Source organism: Canis lupus, chromosome 18 (genome assembly GCF_048164855.1).
Source record: "Canis lupus baileyi chromosome 18, mCanLup2.hap1, whole genome shotgun sequence".
Lineage (NCBI taxonomy): Eukaryota > Metazoa > Chordata > Mammalia > Carnivora > Canidae > Canis > Canis lupus.
In genome coordinates this window covers 27,652,063-27,674,848 of record NC_132855.1, presented here as the reverse complement: position 1 = coordinate 27,674,848, position 22,786 = coordinate 27,652,063, and the positions used below count along the sequence as shown (strand labels likewise).

The window sequence follows — 22,786 nt, the reverse complement described above, 5'->3', positions numbered from 1 at the left end:
TTGGTGTTTTTCCCTGTGGTTAGCCAAGGTCAGTACCTTTGCCTTCCCCACCTGAGATACCTCAGTGAAGACTTAGCTATAACTGATGCATTTTATTCTCACTTACCCCCATTCAACACCTGGTTCTGCCTAATGGTGCATTCAGAAGACCTGAATTCTGGGTTCAACTGGCACTAATTACAGCACGTTTATTTATTCTTTGATAAAAATGCATCCGTCTCTAATTATATTAGGTACTTGGAGTAAGAAGATTTAGTCCCTGACATCAAAGATGTCACTCTAATGAGAACTAAAACATGAAAACAATTTTGTAACATGGAGAGCCAACTGCTATGATAGATGTTTTCAAAGAATGTCAAGGAAGGACACTGGACCTGGTCTAAGGTGACAAGATGACTTTGTGCATTGGGACATTACCTCACTGCCATGGTAATCTCCAGATACACTTCTAGGAAGCCTGTTCCAGAGAGAGAAACACACAGAAAGGCTCACCAACCAGATTACGATGCACATGTCACATGGTTTATTAAGTCAATTTAAAATATACATGGGCACCTGGGTGGCTTGAGCCTTTGGCTCAGGTCATGATCCCAGGGGCCTGGGATTGAGTCCCTCATCAGGCTCCTGCTTATCCCCCTGCTTATGTTTCTGCCTCTCTTTCTTTGTCTCTTATGAATAATTAAATAAAATCTTAAAAAAAATAAAATATACAGCAAGAAAAGGAAAGAGAGTAGGTTAATATACTAGAATAGGTTGCAAACAGGCAGGCAGGGCCATGCTACCCAAATCCTGGAGTACATGAGTTCACATCATTCTCTCTCTTTTCCTCTCTGTCCTTCCATCAGCTTTCCTTGCTGATGGTATGGTTAAGAGGTCCAAAGTAAGGGTGAGCAATGTTGGAGGATGCTTGAAGGTAAAATAACCTTGCTCTATTACAGAAGGCAAATACTTTTGTCTTGGGACTTGACACAGCCTCTGAGCAGTTACAGATTTTATCTTTCTATCTGGGCCAGAGAACAAGTGGGCCAGGTAGGATGTTACCAAAAGGGAGCCTAAGACCTCATGATTATGGGATTCCCTGAGAGCCTCATGACTATTTGATGCTTACATAGTCTTTCTATCCCTTCCTATTCACTTTAGTGATATCTAAGATATCTTAGAGGTTACTTTCCATATTTACTATCATCTTTCTTTTTCTAAAGATTTTATTTATTTATTCATGAGAGACAGAGAGAGGCAGAGACATAGGTAGAGGGAGAAGCAGCCTCTATGCAGGGAGCCCGATGTGGCACTTGGTCCTGGGACTCTGGGATCTCACCCTGAGCCACCCAGGTGTCCCAGTGTCATTTCTTTTCTTTGTCTTATTTCTATACTGTGTCATCTGTTCTCTTCAGCAGAATTGGATAGCCATAAATATTACAGGAAGCATACATTGCAGTGTTCCTGAATTACCCTTTATCTCTGCTTTACTCTAGAAGGACCGTGGAGTGAACCAGATGAGAAGTAGAAAAGGTAGAGGGAAGGAAAGACACTGGGATCAGCATGGGCAGAGGCAGGGGCACAGGAGCCTGCATGCTGTGCTCAGGGGCTGGTAAGAAGTCTTGTATGGCAGGAGATGGAAGGAGTGTGAGAACGGCTGGAAAGGACACAAAGTTTAGATCACTAACTTCCTGTGCCATGCTAATTTTATTCTAAATGCAATTGGGGAAATTGAAGACTCTTAAGCAAGGAAAGGACATGTTTAGATTTATATTTGAGAAATACAGCCTATGGGGGCATCTGGGTGGCTCAGTGGTTGAGTGTCTGCCTTTGGCTCAGGTCATGCTCCCAGAGTCCTGGGATTGAGTCCAGCATTGGGTTCCCTGCAGGGAGCCTGCTTCCCCCTCTGCCTATGTCTCTGCCTCTCTCTGTGTGTCTCATGAATAAATAAATGAAATATTAAAAAAAATACAGCCTATGGATAGACAGTGCTGGGGATGGATGAATTAGACAGCTATGTGATTATATTTAGGGAATTCTTGGCTCAACCCACAATATACATTATGTAAGTACAGCAGTTTACTAATGAGAACTTACACCATTGCAATAGCTTTGGGGCACGTGGACAGGATAATACGAAGCTGAGAGAAAAGGACTGGATGGATTCAGATCTGGAGGTATCACTCTCCTCATCTGTCAAATGAAGTAATTGAAAAATGTGTAAAATTCAAAAATGTGTAAACTTTTAAAGGATTTTAGAAATTATCTAGTCTGATAGTTTTATAGATGAAAAAGTTTTCTCTGGGACTGCTTTGAACTCCACAATTTGACAATATTTGGAATCTAAAAGCATTTTCCAAAGTGATGAGAATGAGTTTCCTTCTAGTTCTGAAAACTGCTTGTGGCCAACTGTGGGCTTAAACTTTTGTGCCAAATATAAGTAAAAACAGGCAGTGAAGTGGTTTGAAAGGGAGCAGGAGGGGCTTCCTCCAAAACCACTTGATACTTCCCATAGTCATGCTTTAAACCTGTTACAAGTAACTCATTATGTTGGGGCCTGGCATTGTCCTCTTCAGGTTCCTCTTTTAGATGGCAGATTTCCCAAGGTGAGGTAACACATTGGCTTACTAAAACCTTTGAGTGAATTCCACTGTATGGCAGTTTTCTCAAGAAGGGAGGGGCCCAAGGTAGCCAAGGACACAGGGACACATTGGAGAGCTGAGATCGGAAGTTAAGGAAAGTTATGAAGAAAGGAATGGTTGTGGTATTAAGGCCTTTGCAGTTTTTCCAAGGCCTGTCTAAGCCTTCCATGCCTGCTCTTCCATGTGGCTGTTGCTGTCGAGGTGTCTTTTCGATTCAGTTCTAGATAGAGTACAATGAGATAGTGAGGAAACAAGAACCCACTGGCCTTCTCATCATTTTGATGTCTGCCAGGATCTTAGAACCTGGAAAAGTGTTTATCAAATAATGCATACTCTTCTGTTTCACCATCAGATGCATGTTAAGAGCAAATACGAATCATAGTCTCTTTGCTTTAATTATAATGGACCTATTTAAATGTAGTTATATTCAAGAGTAGAACTATTTCCAGGGAATATGAAGTATATATAATGACTGAGGAAAACAAAAATATCCACAAGCAGTCATAAGCAACTTTAATGGCAATTTTAATTTCACAACCAAGTGTTTAGGCTGAGGATAAATAATTGTTAAAAATATTCTGACAAGAACAACAAAGATGTGAAATTTGAAGCATATCAGTGGACTCAGCATAACTGAAGAGCAGATACTGCAAATGAATTATATTTAATTTATTTTTTAACTGGGCCATTCTCCAAAATAGACTATAGTCTAATATAATTATCAGGAAAAATCAACTTTAGTTCTAGGTTCATGTAACATTCATTCACTATTGTGTTCATTATTTTGATTCTTACATGAAAAATTGGGCACCCAGATATTTTCTAGAGATTCATTAAAACATTTTACAGAACTTGTTTAATACATATTTTATTTTATTTTATTTTAATACATATTTTAAATGGGAGAGAGAATTTCACAGCAAATTTTGGTAAGACAAAGTGATTGTTAGATTTTACTTGTGAATACAACAGCAATAGAAGCTACAAACACAGGGTGCTTTAGCTTTTGTCATTTCCCTGAGTTAATAGGTATGGTAGAGGATCTATTGGAGAATAGAATAGAAGGAAAGCAGATTAAAAATAAGAATCTAGGTCATTTCCCTAGATTAAATTAGATGGTCATTTTAGTTTATTATAAAATTCCTAAAACATTGCAATTGCAGAACTGGAGAAACTGCATATAAAGAAAACACTTGAGTAAAATCATAGAGCTAGAACTATAAGACATTTTAGAAGTCCAGAGTACTTCTCCCTTTTCTGGCAAGACAGAATTGTCATAGAAAACAGTGCAGTAGATTACAGACCAGATTCTGGAGCCAGTCAGCCTAGGTTCAAATATGACTCAACTTATCACTACCCATGTAACCTTAGATAGGTTACTTACTCCTCCATGCTTCCTGTGAAGGAGAGAGGATAATGTACATCATCAGTTGTTGTCATGATGAAAAGAGTCATAAGTAATTAAAACGGTGCCTGGCACTTGATATGTGTTTGGTATTATTTTATTTATTTAATTTAAAAAATTTTTAAAGTTTAAAATATTTATTTATTTGAGAGAGAAATAGTGAGATAGAGCACAAGCAGCGGGGAGAGGAGGAAGCAGGTTCGGCGGTGAGCCAAGAGCTGTCTCCATCCCAGGACCCTGGCAGGCTGGGATCATGACCTGAGCCAAAGGCAGATGTTTAACTGACTGAGCCACCCAGGTGCCCTGATATCATTATTTTAAATGAGTACTAAGTTAGGTGGTACCTTGTAGACTTGAGATGCAGCATTTACATTCAATTCTAAGTGCAAAAGGAAGGGTTTACAGGGTAAATGAGGAAATTAATCCATGATTCAATTTGTTTGAAGAGCAGCTGTTCCTATGTTCCTGTCTCACTCCCTGAGGTCTCAAAGTTCAAAATGGAGACACTAATTGGAGGAGGTTCAATAATTTATCCATGCCCTGGCTACCAAGAAATGGTAACAGGAGCCATATGACTTCCATTTTCCATAGTAGGTGGTGTTTTGTCTGAGCTGAAGATTCTTATTCAACTATCTGCTTCATACCACACTTTGGGTTTCTCACAGACATCTTGAACTTATTGTTACTCTAATGTAATTTGTTCCTCCCACAAGCTCAGTAGATTATTTATCTAATTGCTTAGCCTAAAAACCTGAGAGCCATCATTAATCCATCTCTTGACTCCAGCCCACCCTTTCCTCCATCCAAGCGATTACAAGGAGTACAGTCTCCCTATCAAGATGGACAGATTGGGTATTCACGCTATAGTAGGAAATTAGTTTGGGTGCAGTGTATTCAGAACTCCAAGAGAGATGGCATTTCCAGAATTCATACCATTGAGACTCCCTGTAGCACAAGTTAGTGTTAAGTGGCTCACATTGGAATCTGTTTCATTTGTTAGTATTTTCTTCCTGAGAAGCTTAATTGCTATGAGAAACCAGACTCTTGGGGCACCTGGGTGGCTCAGTGGTTGAGTGTCTGCCTTTGGTTGTGATACTGGGGTCCTGGAATCAACTCCCATATCAGGCTCCTACAGGGAGCCTGCTTCTCTCACTGCCTATGTCTCTGCCTCTTTCTCTGTGTTTCTCATGAATAAATAAATAAATAAAATCTTTAAAAAGAAGAAGAAAAAAAGAATAAAGAAGAAAGAAGAAGAAGAAGAAAGAAAGAAAAGAGAAAGAAAGAAAGAGAAAGAAAAGAAAGAAAGAAAGAAAAAGAAAGAAAAAGAAAGGAGGAGGGGGAGGAGGAGGAAGAGAAGGAGGAAGAGGAGGAAGAAGAAGAAGAAGAAAAAAGAAAGAATGAGGAGGAGGAAGAAGAAGGAGAAGAAGAAAGAAGAATGAAGAAAGAAGGAGGAGGAGGAGGAAGAAGAAGAAGAAAAGAAAAGAAGAAGGAGAAGAAGAAGAAGAAGAAGAAGAAGAAGAAGAAGAAGAAGAAGAAGAAGAAGAAAGAAGAAAGAAGAAAGAAGAAAGAAGAAGAAACCAGACTCTTCCCATATTCCTTGTGGGCTCCATAGTGTGCAAAATGGGAATCCCATAAATTCTTGTTTTTCGATTATTACTCTCTTTAGGAATGTACAAAAATATGCAGGTCCTATCACAGGTTAAATATTTCTCAATTTACCTCAGTGTTATCTTAAACTTACATTTTAGCCAGTATACTTAACAGTGAAATATAAAGTATTATCTGTTCCTCAAAAATCAGGGATTTTAAAGACACTTGTTTTAAAAACACGGATTTGGACACTGTTTCTTCCCACAGATATTCAACCAAATATTAATTCTAACTAGATTCTGAAATTGTTTGATAAACATATCTAGTCTTACTATAGCTATATATGCCACATATATAGGTGTGTGTGTATATATATGAATGTACATGCACATATATATGCGTATATACACACACATATTGAGCATTTTGTGTGTGTGTGTGTGTGTGTGTGTAGGAGCACCAGCACAAATACTGATGAGAAAGGAAAAGACTACAGTCTTTTTTTTTTTTTTGTGGCACCTATTCATATTGTATACTAGACTTCTTAGAACCAAGTTTCTGATCCACCATTTAAAAATACTGGTATTATCGATTATTGCATCTTCTCAATTTGTCCTGCTTTCTTCTTGGGAAAATAAATTATCTCTAATTTCATAAATATCACCCTACTACTTAAAATTATACTCCTCCACTAATCCCTATGCCCCTTCTGGATTATTTATTACTCTACAAAATAAATATCTTTTGTTTTTCCACTCCTCATTTCTTCCTCACACACAGAAATACCATAGGTTTCATGAGGGAAACACACACACACACACACACACACACTCCACACACGAGTCCAGGAGAAGTCTGACTATTCCTGAAAGATTTTTTTTTTTTTTTACTTAAGTAAATTGGAAAAGGAAGCATTCAGTTTCATAAAGGATTTTATTCATGACAATATATTAAATACCCAAATTTCATAGGGCTGTTCTGTTTTTATTTTTAAATAAAGCTATTTAACATAGGTTTATGATGTTATGGTGACAAAGATGACTTACTACAAGTAACCTTAACAAAAGCAGTTCTCTCTGTGTGGTTTAATACTGTCAGAGATTTTTGAATGTCCTGAATAATACATATACTTCTGGCTATCTTCAGTAAATACTATCTTTCTTAGCTGAGATATTAAAAGCTATTGAGAAGTGATTTTTAGATTTTGCTCCCTGAAATTTGATAGTAAAATGAAGTAAGGTTGAGAAAACCATTGAGCCCAACAATGTCTTAAATGGAAGACATGAGTAATGTAATTTGAAAGCTTTGTTGCCCTAGTTGGTGGCAAGAGTGTAACAATAATTACCATCTTCTGTAATTTAGTATTCTTAGCCCAGACTTCATTAACCAAAGAGAAAGTCATAAAAGACAGATGAACTAAAAGCATGCTAAATTTCTTATAATTTAAAACTTTGAATTTAGATAAGATATATTTTAACTATTTGTTTGAAAAAATTGTATTGCAATCAAATTAATATTGTTTGTACTGTCATAAAATGACAATACTTTGTGTTCTATAATGTACCCAAGCTGACTTCTACTCTATCACATTTCAGGCTCTCTTTCATTTTGTCCAGCGATTGTTTTTCCATTCTGAAATATCAGACTTATGCCTTGTGAGATGAGGCTAGGGTATGAGGAGTTGTGATATGTTATAAACTGGGGTGGGGAAAAGGCATAATATGTAGCACTTGCTCTCTCATATCAGCTTAACATGGTTAGAACAATTTAAACTTAGTCCTTGCCTGTTTGTACTCTGGCCTTAGGCTTAAAAACTTGTGCAGTGTGAGTTCATTCTGCTCCTTCCTGGTGCACAATATTAATGAGACCCTTTTATATGTCAGGCACTGTTCCAGGCACCTGGGAGGAAGAGATATATTAAGTAGGATATAGTACTATAATAGATTAAAAAATGTACTGGATTAAACAGTACAGCTTGTTTTATGAAAAATTTGGATAGGTGTTATAGGCTTGGCTTAATGGCTCAGCCTTGTTGATTTAACTTCTTACTCTATCCTCAAAATATGACTTCTCTTTCATGGACCACATGACCACCCTAGGTCTCCTTTCAATTTTGCATTCCAGCCATTGAGAAAGGAGAGAAGCCAAGGGAAGACATGTCCTCTCGAAAGGGCCCTGTCTAGAAATTACATGTGACTACTCCTCACATGCCATTATTAGCTCATAGTCCCTTAGCCACAACTAACTACAAGTGAGGCTGTGAAATGTAGTCATTAGCTGGATAGCCATGTCAAGCATCACTTTCACAGTTTCTTTTGCTAAAGGAAGAAGGGGAGAATGGGTCGTGTTGGATAATTAACAGGCTCTTAATCAAGTAGTGAATAAAATAGTCATGAATCTTGGCTTCAGCATGGCTTAGAATTTACTCCTTTAGACCTAGTCATAGTGTGCGTGCTAGGTATGTGGCTGTTTTACTCAGCATGTCAGTGCTCCTCTTCCAGCAGTCTCAACCTAAGGGCATTTCAGTATAAGGTACCACACAACTTACAATATATTAAGTACATGTCTTCTATTATATTCCAATAGCTAGTGTTCCTAAGACTCCCACATGTCCCATCCAGTATCTGCACAAGCTGAGTAAGTGTATATCCCTCATTCCACTGTGAGCTCATTTTAGGGAAGATATCTTAACTGAAGGAGAAAATTGTGTTGAGAACAGAGTCAAGCCCATAGTAAGCATCCAATAAACTTGATAGATTTTTGTTAAATTCTTCCTGAAAGTTAGCACAAGAGTTGGATGCTGAACAGAGCAAGAGAACTCAGTTTGCTCCAGCCCAATTTAAATGTAAACTGAGCCTACATTATTGCTACTTTTCACTCTCTCCTCGCTAACATTTATGTGCTTGCTTAGTGTAGGGCTGCACATAAGAATGACCATACATATTGACTTGGGAAAGGGAAGTCAGGAAATTGTTCACCTTCTTGATCATGTTGTCAACTTCTCTCTCCCAAAGGAGATATTTATAGCCCACTCACTTCACTAAACTGAAGAAAATAGATGTTCATGTTTTCTTCTCTATAATTTCTGTAGAAAACATAATTTGCATGCATTTTTCACAGAAGGAAAGAATCTAGAAAAGAAAATAAACTTTTATATGCTATTATATAAAATTTAGTTAATGAATCTAACAGTGACAACATGAACAAGGGGAAAAACTGTGGGGAAAGAGGGAAGAGAAGGGAGGCAAGAGAGATCTATGAGGATTTTATTTATTTTTTGTTATACATAGCCACTTATCCTTGTGGCATGAATGATCAAGAAAGGACTAGTAGAATTGTAATATAAATGCATTGAAAGCCAATTACGAATGATATAGGAATATTAAAAAGCACCAACAACTAACTTGTAGCAAACCAGTCAGTATGGGGGAAAAACAGATTTATGCAATATTGAAGTAGTCTAAAGAACATTCACAAAATCAGAGATACAATAATGGTCTTATACTTTAAGCTTATAAGGAAAATGTCATAAGTCATATCTTCTGACACGGAAATTCTCCCAATTGTTGGAATTTTATTTCAAGAAAACTTCTATTTCTGTGTGTGTATGTGTTTTAAAGATTGTATTTATTTATTCATAAGAGACAAGAGTGAGAGGCAGAGACATAGACATAGAGGGAGAAGCAGGCTCCCTGTGGGGAACCCGATGCAGGATTCGATTCCAGGACCCCAAGATCATGACCTGAGCCAAAGGCAGACATTCAACCCCTGGGCCACCCAGGTGCCCCAGAGAACCTCTATTTCTGAATTAAATGTTATAAATCTAAGAATTATATTCACTTATGCCACTTGATTCATTCAGTAGTAAATTTATGATCAGCCTCCATGAAAAGTTTCCAGCCACCCTTAGATTCATAGTTTAGTCTGAATAGTACCCTTCCCTCTTAAAAGATGTTTCACTGGGGTTTGTCCACACTGTCCTCTTGCAAGTAGGACTTGACATTTCTGACTTCGGTGCTGCTCTTTACATTGTTTTTGGGTTCTTTGGCATTATAACTTGGCAATGTTATTGTCTTATACTAGAATTGTATTTAGATATGAACTAGTTTAAACCCATAAGTTGTATTTTCCTTTTGTGGAGATGATGAAGTAAACATCTTTGCGAGGAAATTTTCTCAGTTTTAAGGTTAGAATTTCACTTATAGAAGATCATCTCAATTTAGTTTTAATTTTGCTAAGGAGCCAGAAAAATACAGTGAACAAAAAGAAAAAAAAAAACAAAGTAACTGTCCAGTAGCACAAAGGTTGGACTAGTTAGGACATATCAGCCAAAACACGAGATAGATTTATCTAATGCTTATATATTTCACATACTCTCCCCTCCTCCCCCCCCTTTTTTTTGCTGTTCCAAGCATCATAAATATGATAAATATCCTATGTAGGATACTTTAGATGACAGTGTACCTCATCATTAATTCTAAATCAGAGCCTCAAATGCATCGCATGAAGGAAATATCAAGGATTATGTGGTCTTGAGGTGGTAGCCTTTTTGTTATAGTTATCAGGCAGTAAGAAGCTATACATGTAGGTCACACATATGTATTTCTGAAGCATTTAAGAAAACAGCCCAATTTAGATGGAAGAAACTCTTTCACACTCTGTGAACACAAAGCAATATAGAAAATGAGAGTAAGGAAACAAAATATAAATTGCATAAAATTCAAATCATCCTGCTAGCAACACATATAGTATTGAAAGATGGTATAAATTGAAACCATAGGAACTAACAGTAACCCTTAAAGGAGTCCTTCAGTCTGTACTTAAATAAGTTCCTTACCAAACTGGATGCACAAACAATGCTGGGCCACCTTCACAAGGAGTACATGCCATCGTCCAGCTAATTGACAGGGGCACAGAGCTATACTATGGCAACATTTGTCACAGTCACCTCTAGAGAAAGAGACAACTAGGTCAAAATCAGGCTCCACCCTGTCTAAGTTTAGACAGGATATTTTATCCAATTTGAGCTTGTTTGTTTTTTTTTATTTGTAAAGTTGACATGTTAATATTCATCATAGTATTTTGTAAGGATGGGATGACATAGTATATGTAGGCAGCTAGTGCATAGTAGTTGTTCAATAAATCAATTGCTGTCTCTACTGGCTTATGATTTCTCACTCAGCACTGTCTGCAGTGGAGTGGGGAGCCACGTCTACAGGAGTGTCTGTGAAATCTGAGGCAAAACACCAGCCAAATACAAATAAAATGGGATTTCTCCTTCATTATTTTTCAGTTTGCCCTTTGACTTGTAGTGAAGATAATAGACTTTTTGTGATCTTTTCTCTTTAGTATTCACACAGATTTTCATAGTCTCGACTGATGAGTTTTTGACAATCAGACGTGAACAAAGAATAATTGTAAATACTATGTAACATGCATGAACCAGTAGACAGGTTTTTATTCCATTCGAATTAGCTCTCTAGGGGCTAATATGACCATATTCTAGGTATTAATTTAGCTTATGTGGCTCCCACTGAAACTGTTTTGGTTTCTATGGAGACTTTTGCTCTGGTTTACTAGTATATAACTGTTTCCTCACCTTTTCATTTCCTGAAATAGCACCAAGTACAGTATCTAAATTTTGACTAATATAAATCAAAGCACATGCTTTCCTTTCAGTAAAGTCCTCTATTTCAACATATGTGCAGGATTTTCCTTTTTAATGCATTAGACATCTGTTATTGCTAATGGGGATAAAATGTCACATGTTAAAAACAATAAAAGTTATTAAAAGCAGTGCAAGTTTGAAATATTTTGAAATTATGTTAGAAATATATTTTTTCTTTTAATATATGGCAGTTTTCAAACATGAATATGAAAAGTATATGACAATGAATATGCATATGGATATGTACACTTATCTGGTTCTAATATGTCCTTTAAAAAGATGAAGTAAACACTAAATGTTATACAATTTGTACCTTCACACACACATACACACACACACACACAATGCACATGCACAAGCACTCATACATGCATTGTAATGCCCATGGAGCTAAATAGGAAGAAAACTGTGGTGCTAATTGTTTAAAAACCAGGAATTTCCTTAGAAATTAGTATAGTTTATGATAGTTATTTTTATTAGGCGTGTGTGTGTGTATGTGTGTAAGTTGTGGGTGAACTCAGCTGTGTTTAAGAAGGCTCACAACATTGTTAAAATTTCCACTTGCATTTTCCATTTCAGTATCAATAAAATTGAAGTGTATATTTGCAAGTACTTTTCCTTTTAGTTTTTAACTCTGTGTAGTTATTGGTAAATTTATTCCTTATCTTGCTAATTAATTTCAACTTCTCTTGTATGTTTGGGGAGGAGGAATGTCAAAATACATGTTTTATTGAAGACAGATTTGTAATTGAAAAGCAGTCTTTTCTCCAAACCCGATGATTTCCATTACACATAAAACAATACAAAAACTGGGAAGCTAATCAAGGTTGTTAAAAATCAGGTTACTGGATATCCTTGTAGGGAGAGAAGGGCCATAATTGGAGGGAAGCATGAGAGAGGCCTCTAGTATGCTGATAATGTTATGCTCTGCGGTATCCAAAGAAAAATATTACAGAATGTCACATCTCAGCATATTAAATGCCTAGTTTTAAATATTTTAGAGCTAAGAAGGCAATAGTTCTCCCTTAAGTAATAGCATCCTGACACACAACTGACAAAATTCACAAATTGTTTTGTGTGGCTATTTTTAATAATTGTATTTTTCTTTTTTCATTTTGATAACATTTAATATCCATTCTCTTATCAACTTTCAAGTCTATAATACAGTATTGTTCATTAGAACAATGCTGTATATTATACCCTCAGAATTAATCTTTTAACTGGAAGTTTGTTCCCTTTGACTAACATCTTCCCATTTCCTCTGCCCCACAACTGCTGGCAGCCACCATTCTACTCCAGTTCTATGATTTTGGTATTTTTAGATTTCACATGTAAGTAAGAATATACAGTATTTGTCTTTCTCTGACTTAATGACCTCAAAATCCATCACTAATTGCAAAAGACAGTATTTTCTTCTTTTTTTAAATGACTGAATAGTATTCCAATCCATGTATAGTCCACGTTTTCTTTATCCATTCATTTATTAGTGGACACCGGGTTGCTTCCGTGTCTCAGCTGTTGTAAATAATGCTGCAGTGAACATGAAGAGCACAGATATCCCTTCCAGACACTGCCTTCATTTCCTTCAGATAGATAACCAGCAATAGGATTGCTGGGTCATATAATAGTTTTATTTTAACTTTTTGAGGACCCTTCAAGCTGTTTTCCATAGTGACTACTAATTTATATTCCCACCAACATTGTAAAAGGGTTCCCCTTTCTCCACATCCTACCAACACTTCTCTCTTTTCTTTTTGGTAATAGCCATTCTGACAGGTGTGAGATGACATCTCATTGTGGTTTTGATTTGCATCTCCATGCTTATGAGTGATGTTGAGCACCTTTTCATGTACCTGTTGGCCGTTTGTAGGTGTTCTTTGGACAAACGTCTTTTCCTGTCCTTTGTCCATTTTAATTGGATTATTTGTGTTTTTTGCTATTGAGTTGTAAGAGTTACTTGTATATTTTGGATTTAAACCTCTTATCAGATAGATATTTGCAAATATTTCCTCTTATTCCATCGATTGCCTTTTAATTTTTTGATAGTTTCTTTTGCTGTGCAGAGCTTTTAGTTTGATGTAGTCCCACTTATTTTAAAATAATTATGCTATTTTTCTTTTTTTTTTTAATTATGCTATTTTTCTGACTACAAAAGAATGTTAGAAAACTGGAAAAATATAAACAAGTACAAAAATGGCCAATTATAGAGCATATGTAAAATATTTACATCCATATATAAATATTTATATGTAAGTAAAATGCATACGTAAACACATATATTTATACACATATCTATATGAAACAGAAATGAAATCATGCCTTACATTTAGCTGTATACCTTTTCATTTATCATTTTTTGGAATCATCTTTTCACAGCACAATCTCTTTTGTACATCATCCTTTAAATGACCACAACAATTTATTTATTTGAGAGAGAGGGAGGGTGGGAGAAAATGAGTTGAGGGGAGGGACAGAGGGGGAAACGGATTCCCCACTGAGCAGGGAGCCCAGTGTGGCTCCATCGCAGGACCCCGGATCTTGACCTGGGCTTAAGGCAGACACTTCACCAACTGAGCCACCCAGGTGACCACAATTTTAAACAAGGACTTACATCTTTTAAGGACTTACATTTTTAGATATCTAGGTTATTTTCTCAATATTATAAACAATAATATATAGTGTTATTTTCCTAGGCTAAATTCCTACTAGTGAAATTTCTGTAAGCAAGCTGTAAGAATTCACAAAATGCCCTAATCTTGTAAAATACGGCTTAGATCTTCTCAACTAGAGCCAAAGTTCAGAGAGCATTCTTGAATCCTAACGCCTTTCTTGATATGGTAAATTACCTGAACTTCAGATAGTATTGAATCTCTCCAAGAGGAAGTAGTTCTGCTCCCAGGGAAAATTCTGTTTTTCTCATTGAGTAAATGACCCTCATCTAATCAATGAGTGTTCTGTAGGTTTCCTGAATGGCAATTCCAGACACCTTTTCTACAATTTACTGGCTGCTGGTCTTGGTAATTATATTTAGGTCTGATATACTTATGTGTGGCTAATGATCAGTCAGTAACTGGAATAATTCCTGGGCTTGTTTTCAATATATGTAAAGACACTGATGCTTACTTGAATTTTGGTGACAAAAGTTAGAAATGCTCAACAATCATTAATATTACATGAAATATTCAAGAAAGAGATGGCAATTTGAAAAAATAGTGAAACTACCAAAGTATGAAGAAAAAGGAAGAGATATGAAATCAGTTTTAAGATTTGAGTTAATAGGGATCCCTGGGTGGCACAGCGGTTTGGCGCCTGCCTTTGGCCCAGGGCGCGATCCTGGAGACCGGGGATCGAATCCCACATCGGGCTCCCGGTGCATGGAGCCTGCTTCTCCCTCTGCCTGTGTCTCTACCTCTCTCTCTCTCTGTGAGACTATCATAAATAAAAAAAATAATAATAATAATTAAAAAAAAAAAGATTTGAGTTAATAGTGAAAAAATTTACATAAGGACCACCCATTCTAAAACACTTTTGAATGCGTTCTGATAAAAAGACTTTTACATGTATGCATGTTTGCATGTATGTGAACCATACAATGGAAGGAAGGGTTATAACCATAGAAAGAGAAGCTTGGAGGGTGTCCTGGATAAGGACATTGAGATTTGGATTAAAGTATGGTGTATTATTTCATGTGGATGCAATTTGGGAAGATTTTTGTTGTGTTTTGTTGTGCAATACTTTAAGTCCTAAGCATTTTTAAGCCTGCTTCATGTTAACTTTAGAAGTGGTTGATTGAATTTGATGAAATGCAATATACTAGTAAGGGTATGAAGTTTAATTTGTGGTTGTGTCATCTTGAAACAAAGTGGCATCCAGTATGCATATTTTAACTGAGCTCATCTGCTCTAATTTTAATGGACTGCGGTGAGATTAAGCAAGGGAATAGTGATGAAAGCAATGGTGTGGCATGTTCAATAAGATCTACAATTAACAAAACCACTTGTCAAATGTTTGTTAACTATAGTTACCACATTTTTTGGTCAAAGTATGAACCCATGGTGAGAATATTTGAAAGTGGGTATGCTCCCCAAGTCAGAAAAATTTTAGTAAATTTCAGAAGGCCCTTTACCATCAACCCTCAAATAAACCATTTAAAGTTGAATCAAAGCTTTTCAAAGGAACAAGACATGACAATTATCCTTTTATCTTTCTATGCAAGGAATAAAAATTATTAAAATAGTGGATATGAAAGAGTTACACATTTTCGTTTTTATTTTTTTAATATTTATTGATTTATTTAGCATGAGCAGAAGGAGAAGTAGAGAGAGAGAGGTAGAGAATCTCAAGCAGAGTCTTCATTGAGCATGGAGCCAATACAGGGCTTGATTTCAGGACCCCGAGGTCATGACCTGAACTGAAATCAAGAATCAGACACTCAACCCACTGAGCCACCCAGACACTCCATTTTTATTTATTTATTTAATTTTTTTAGAGTTACCCATTTTTAAATGTTGAGAGAAATTCATGCCAACTTCATCTTTTCAAAAACTCCTATTTAAATTACAAATAAATTTAGGCCAAAGTGTACAAAACTTTTCAAAGATTTTGTATAAATTTACTAATTTCAGAGTGAAAAAAAATCCACGAATAAAGAGGGTAAAGCTAGGTGCCAAATTTTCATAAAGGTATAAATGGCAGAAATAGTGCAGGATTTCCAATAATGCACCTTGAGACCCAACTTCCCTCTCTGTTGTTCCAAGGAGGGTCCTTTTCTCCTTTCCTCTCTGATTCTCTTCTGTGGAAAGCAGGTGGCAATTATTTAAACTTCTGGGGTGCATAGGGACTCCTATGTCCCTCAGGGAACCTAAAACAAAGCATGATTGTGTATCTATTCCTGGTTGACTGAACTGAGTTCCAGGTTTTCATATTTCATGTTTGTCTAGATCAGGTATGCATAATAATTGAGGCAGTTCTACTTCTCAATTGCTATTACCAACACTACAGCCTTCAAAATGAATTTGTTCAAAAATAAATTCTCGGAGGATTTACCAATCAAGGTATCATCTTTTCATATAAAAAACTTTATATGAAAATTTTAGAGGTTATTTCAGAAAAGTAGGGTTTACAGTGACCTTCCTGGCAGATCAAAGATTGTGATTACATGTCATGGACCAGAAGCCTTATCTTTAAATTTCTATGTTTAAAAACAAAATTAAACAAAAATTTACTATAATGCTGGCAGATTAAATTTGGCACAAATGCCATGCTAATTAAAAGACTGATTCTGTTTAGGAGAAGCAAGACAATTTAATATTGTTTTCGTATTTGTTCTCATGAGCCTTTCTAAAAGGCTGAATTGTCATTTTATTTTATATACACGTTCAACATTGAAATAGCATAAACAATAACAACATTCACTAAATATTTACTTTGTATGAGGCATTGTACTAAGCACTTTATGTGATCTCTTCTGACAATTTATATAACTCTGCATTTATTACTTCTACTTTATAGACCAGGATTGGTACTGAAGCCCAGATCTTTTAAGTGAGTTATCTAATCTAGTAAGTGGCAAAATTAGGATGTGTAGCTCTTCCAACACTCAAACCCATACTTGAGAATGAATGTATCTGGCCAAGGAAGTTGGCATGGACCACAGAATCCAGAATCAGATATTTAGTTCTTGGCTATGACTTTCAGGGGTAGAGTCCTGATTTTCATTCCAGGATCCACATAATACCATGAACAAAACTTGGCTTCACTTTCATGAAACACTTGAAGAAAAATTATAGAACAGGACAAGAATCAAGTATGTGTGAATGTCTCCCTAAAATTAATGATAATTCACATTTGTTAGGTGCTTTATAGGTTCAAATGAATGTCATAGTTATTAACTGATTTTTTCAGTTTTTATTTTGAATTAAGTATAGATTCATAGGACATTACAGAGGTGGTATAGAGATGTTCTGTGTGCCTTTCACTCAGCTTTCTCCATTGGTTATATCTTACATAACTATATTACAATATCAAAACCAGGAAATTAACATCGGTGTAAAAAGACATAGTTCTATGTCATTCTATCACATATATAGGTCAGTGCAACTACTGTTGCAATTAAGATACAGAACTATTCCATTAGAAATTATCTGATTGAATAAACGCACACTTACTTGGACAATATATATTTAAATGTAATGTCTAGGCTGCTGATAAAATAGAACTTCTCTGAATGAGGGGCACCTGGGTGGCTCAATGGCTGGGCATCTACCTTTAGATCAGGGCATGATCCCGGGGCCCTGAGATCAAGTCCTGCATTGGGTTCCCTGCAGTGAGCCTGCTTCTCCCTCTGCCTATGTCTTTGCCTCTCTCTGTGTGTCTCTCATGAATAAGTAAAATAAAATCTTTATTTTTTTATTTTTTTATTTTTATTTTTTAATTTTTATTTATTTATGATAGTCACACAGAGAGAGAGAGAGGCAGAGACATAGGCAGAGGGAGAAGCAGGCTCCATGCACCGGGAGCCTGACGTGGGATTCGATCCCGGGTCTCCAGGATCGCGCCCCAGGCCAAAGGCAGGCGCCAAACCGCTGCGCCACCCAGGGATCCCCTATCTTTCTTTTTTTAAAGAGCTTCTCTGAATTCATATCATTTTTCTCAGATTTAAAATCACTTTCCTTTCCTTTAAAATATATATGCAATCGCAGTAGCAAGTTAAAGGAGGGAGTTGGGGGATCCCTGGGTGGCTCAGCAGTTTCACGCCTGCCTTTGGCCCAGGGCGCCATCCTGGAGTCCCGGGATGGAGTCCCCCGTCGGGCTCCTGGCATGGAGCCTACTTCTCCCTCTCCTCTGCCTGTGTCTCTGCCTCTCTCTCTCTCTCTATGTCTATCATAAATAAATAAAAACAAGTTTAAAAAAAATAAAGGAGGGAGTTTTGATCTCCCTGTTCATTTGACGGGTGTGTATTGTTCCACTTAGAAAGATGCAGAGACCAGAACTAAATGCTGACATATAAGTATTCCAGGAATAAAAAATATTGGAGGAAAAATCTGATATTTTTCAATTTACCTAAAGGTATTTTATAATGAATTCTACTTTTTATATTTTGTACTTTCATATATTATCATTGGTAGTAAAGGTGGTGCCTTGTTCATAGACTTTTTATTGCCATAAAGTTGTAAGGGATATGATGATGATGAGTATTTTAATAGTAGTTACCATTTACTGAGTGCTTGTACACCATTTACTCTGCATACATATTTCAGTCAATCCTTATAATGGCCCAACTGGCTGAATATTATTAATTTTATTTTATTTTATTTTATTTTATTTTATTTTATTTTAAAGATTTTATTTATTTATACATGAGACACACACACACACACACACACACACACACACACAGAGGCACAGACACAGGAAGAGGGAGAAGCAGGCTCCATGCAGGGAGCCTGATGTGGGACTCGATCCAGGTCTCCCGGATCACACCCTGGGTTGAAGGTGGCACTAAACCGCTGAGCCACCAGGGCTGCCCTATTATCTCTATTTTAAAGATGAATAAATTAAAGGCCAACAAGGTTAAATAAGCTGTACTACTTCCATAACATGATGTGATGTACTTGCAATTCAAACCCACTTCTGCCAAATTCCAAAGCTTGTGTTTATAATCATTATGTTCATCAAAAAGAGTTTTGTCTCTTTTCTTGTGGCAGGATTGCATTGAAGCCCCTAGAGGAAAGTTTTGACTTTAAAATATCCATAGAAGATTATTTCAAGGCCTCTTCAAAAACTTACACCAGTAGTCCACCTTACCGGTTTTAAAAAAACTATATTCCTTTGGTACATGATAAACACATGTCCACATTTCTGATCCTTATAAAGATAGTTACTTATTTTTAGCACATAATTTCTGCTTAAAAATAATAAACATATACTCATTCACAAATAACCTCAGTCCCTAAGAAATTGGTCTCAAATCCTTGACTGGGTATAAATCTTAGTTTCACTATCTATTTGCTGATTGAGCCTGGGCAAGTTATTTACTTCTTAATTCCATACTCTCCTCATGACTGCTAGGGTAATCATGGTATCCATATCCTAAAATTATTATTTGAACTTTAATAGTTATGTAAAGAACCCAACTCAGTGTTTAGAACACGTGCTATTATATAAATAAAAATATGGTTATAGATATTGTTACTATACTCAGACCTAAGAATCCAATTATTCCATTTTTTTTCCTTCAGACCATTTGTAGCTTCTCCAACATTTCACTAAACTATGGGACTAAATATAGTCAGTGAGTTCAAGATCTGATTTGTAACAAATGCAACTAGTGATTTCACTAAGTTTTGGAGAAATCACAAAATTATCTGCAGTAAAATAATTGTGTAATCATATTCCATTCATTTGTTCATTCATTCAAACACATGTATGTGATGTTGTTGCCTTTTATTGTATACCAACTGTTTGATCTATTTCCAGATTCTCATAGATATTTTCCTCCCTTTTGAAGACTGGAAATTATAAAAAGCTGTCTGCAACAGCTGCTTTGAGGTCATCTACATTTGCGGACTGCAGGTGGAAATCTCTTTCACAGAGCCCTAAATGGAAGGTGGTAAAATTTGGCTTTGAGGGAGCTGGACTCTACTAGCCTTTTGTATAATTTATCATCCACAAAGTGTGTTAAGGTGCTTTTGATCTTTGGAAACAATATCTTTCAAAGTGAAGTGTTGCTTATATGTGACCGTTGGTCCTCTATAGGTATCTCAGTATCATGCTGATTTCAATGAGTGAATGAATTTTTAAGATGGTATTGTGATGACTCAATTTAATAGAGAGACTCTAGATCCCGTTGAAATCCAGTTGGGAGGATCAAATGAGAGGAGGTACGTGAATAGTGCTTTGAAAACCATAAAGCACTAAGTAACCATAAGTCATTTTATTATGATAATTTCCATCATATTTATTAAATTTTTGGTTTCACTGAACATTAAAAATTCTTTGCTTTCTGCAATATTAAGAATGGATTTCTACCAAATAGTAACCATAAGAAGTGTTTTAAAATACATTCATACTATTCTTTGCATTTCCTTGTATTTCTTTATGGAATATATTTCAGGCACAGAACTAAAAATTTAGGGTCACAGAGAAAGTTGTGGAAATGTATAGGCTTTGAATTATAGAGACTTGAGGATTTTTTCCATCTTTCTGGTATTTTATTCATGTTAGTTTACATGGCTTCTTTCCTTTACTTCTCCTCCTCTGCCAGGTTTGGTTTTGAGCTTTGGATTCAAAGAAACCCCAAAGTCAAAACAAAATGGTCAGAACTGCTGACTCTTGTTTTGCAATCTTTTTTAGTCCAGCATTCACAGCAAGAGAGGGTAGTGACCAGAAACTAGGACTAACTTCACCCAACATGTTGGCAAAGTTCAGGAACCTTTGAATGAACTTGCACCAAGATAAAGGTATATACCAAAACTTCAATACTTTTCTATCTTATATTAAAGATAAATTTAATGAAATAATATCACCCTATGAAAAGTAGATTTAGTACTTTAAATTAGTCCACCAGTTATTTTTGGAAAAATAAAATAATTTACTTTTTGTATTAAAGACAATCTCCTGGTTTTTCAAATTGCAGGTTCATTTTGGAAGGTCATATGTAAAATGTACTTAAGTGTCTTCGTTGCCTTTGAAATTTTCTTTGAAGATTTGTAATTAAGAAAACAGTTGTGCTAAACTCTGCTTATCAGATTTCATCTCAGCATTTTTATAGTTTTGTTATAAACCTTCCACCATCATGTTTTTATAATGGAATTGCTGACGAATGCAATAATAAATTCCATCTAAGGATCTTAATTGTATGTTCATGCAGAAATTATGCATACAAGTATAATATTTGGTTCAATTTTCAGTGCTAATTTTGCCAAAATCTGCTTTCACATTGGGCAACCGTAAAAGATGATCATCCTGAATAGCTGCCCATTGATGGTAAAAGGCTTCTGATTATTTTTACTTTCTTTGGAAAGTTCAATTATGTCTTTCAAATACAATTTCATATAGATCTTTTCTTGGTTTACAGTTCTGAATACTAATAGTAACCTGATAATTATGGGGAACTTAGTTTGAGACCAAAAGGAAGGTTTCAGACTGTAAATTGTATGTAAATAAATCGCCCCAAACAACATCTAAAATGGTATTTAGATTCCAAATGTCCAAATAACTTTTAGATTTCAAAAACATTATTTTAATTTTCCAGAAGTAATTTAACAGTAGGATTTTTTTTTAACTGGTGGAAGGTATTGAGAATACCTACTTGTAGTTTATTAGTGTTAGTTTAAAAGATAAAGAATAAAACAATTTTGGGGCACCTGGGTGGCTCAGTGGTTGAGCCTCTGCCTTCGTCTCAGGTCATGATCCCAGGTCATGATCCCAGGATTCTGGGATTGAGTTCCATAGCAGACTCCCCACAGGGAGCCTGCTTCTCCCTCTGCCTATGTCTCTGCCTCTCTCTCTCTGTGTCTCTCATGAATAAATAAAATCTTAAAAAAAAAATTTAACATAAGATGTGTTATGCACTAAAAACATTTGTATTAAAAAGTATACTTGGGGTGCCTGGGTGGTGAAGTACATTAAACATCTGACTCTCGGTTTCTGCTCAGGCTCAGGTCATGATCTCGTGGTCCTGAGATCAAGCTCTGTGTTAGACTCTGTAGGCTACATACACATTGTGGAGCAGAATCTGCTTGGGTTTCTCTTTCCCTCTTCCTCTGCCCCCCACATTCACTTGCACTCTCTTTCTCTCTCAAATAAACAAACAAATAAAAATTTTTTAACAAATATACCAACAGATGGTAGTAGCTACATTGTGGTGAGTATAGCATATAGTGTAGAGTTGTTAAATCATTATGTTGTATGCCTGAAACTAATGTAATGTTGTGTGTCCACTATGGTAAAAAAAAAAGAAAGAAAGAAAGAAAAATTAAAAGAACATAAAATTTATGTCTCTTACATGAAAAAAAACTGAAGCTGTCATATTGCTTAGAAAAGTTGAGTGTCAGGATGCCTAGGTGGCTCAGCTGTTGAGCATCTGCCTTGTGCTCAGGGCATGATCCCAGATCTAGGGATCAAGTCCCCAATCAGGTTCCCAGCGAGGAGCCTGCTTCTCCTTCTGCCTATGTCTCTGCCTCTCTCTCTCTCTCTCTCTGTCTCTCATGGATAAATAAATAAATTCTTAAAAAAAAAAAAAAAGTTGAGTGTCAAGATATGGAGGTGTACCAGATTCATGCAGATGATTTTGTCTTACCTCTATGGATGATTTGGTGTAAGAAATAAGTCAACCCATTTTTCTGTGTTTATAATCCTTATTTGGATTATTCAAATTATTCTATCAGTACAATGATTAAGAAAATGCCTTGAGGGCAGCCCGGGTGGCTCAGCGGTTTAGCGGTTTAGCGGTTTAGCGCCACCTTCAGCCTGGCCTGATCCTGGAGACCCCGGATTGAG

At 36.2% G+C, this 22,786-nt stretch overlaps 1 long non-coding RNA gene across 1 annotated transcript; it reads right to left on the bottom strand.

The window, feature by feature from the left end:
* Positions 1 to 125: 125 nt before the first annotated feature.
* Positions 126 to 22,739, bottom strand: LOC140608904 (uncharacterized). The gene is made up of 3 exons (XR_012010903.1): positions 22,587 to 22,739; positions 2,077 to 2,172; positions 126 to 457 (listed from the first exon to the last, which is right to left on the bottom strand). It is a non-coding gene; the product is annotated as an uncharacterized lncRNA (long non-coding RNA).
* Between the last annotated feature and the right edge of the window lie 47 nt (positions 22,740 to 22,786).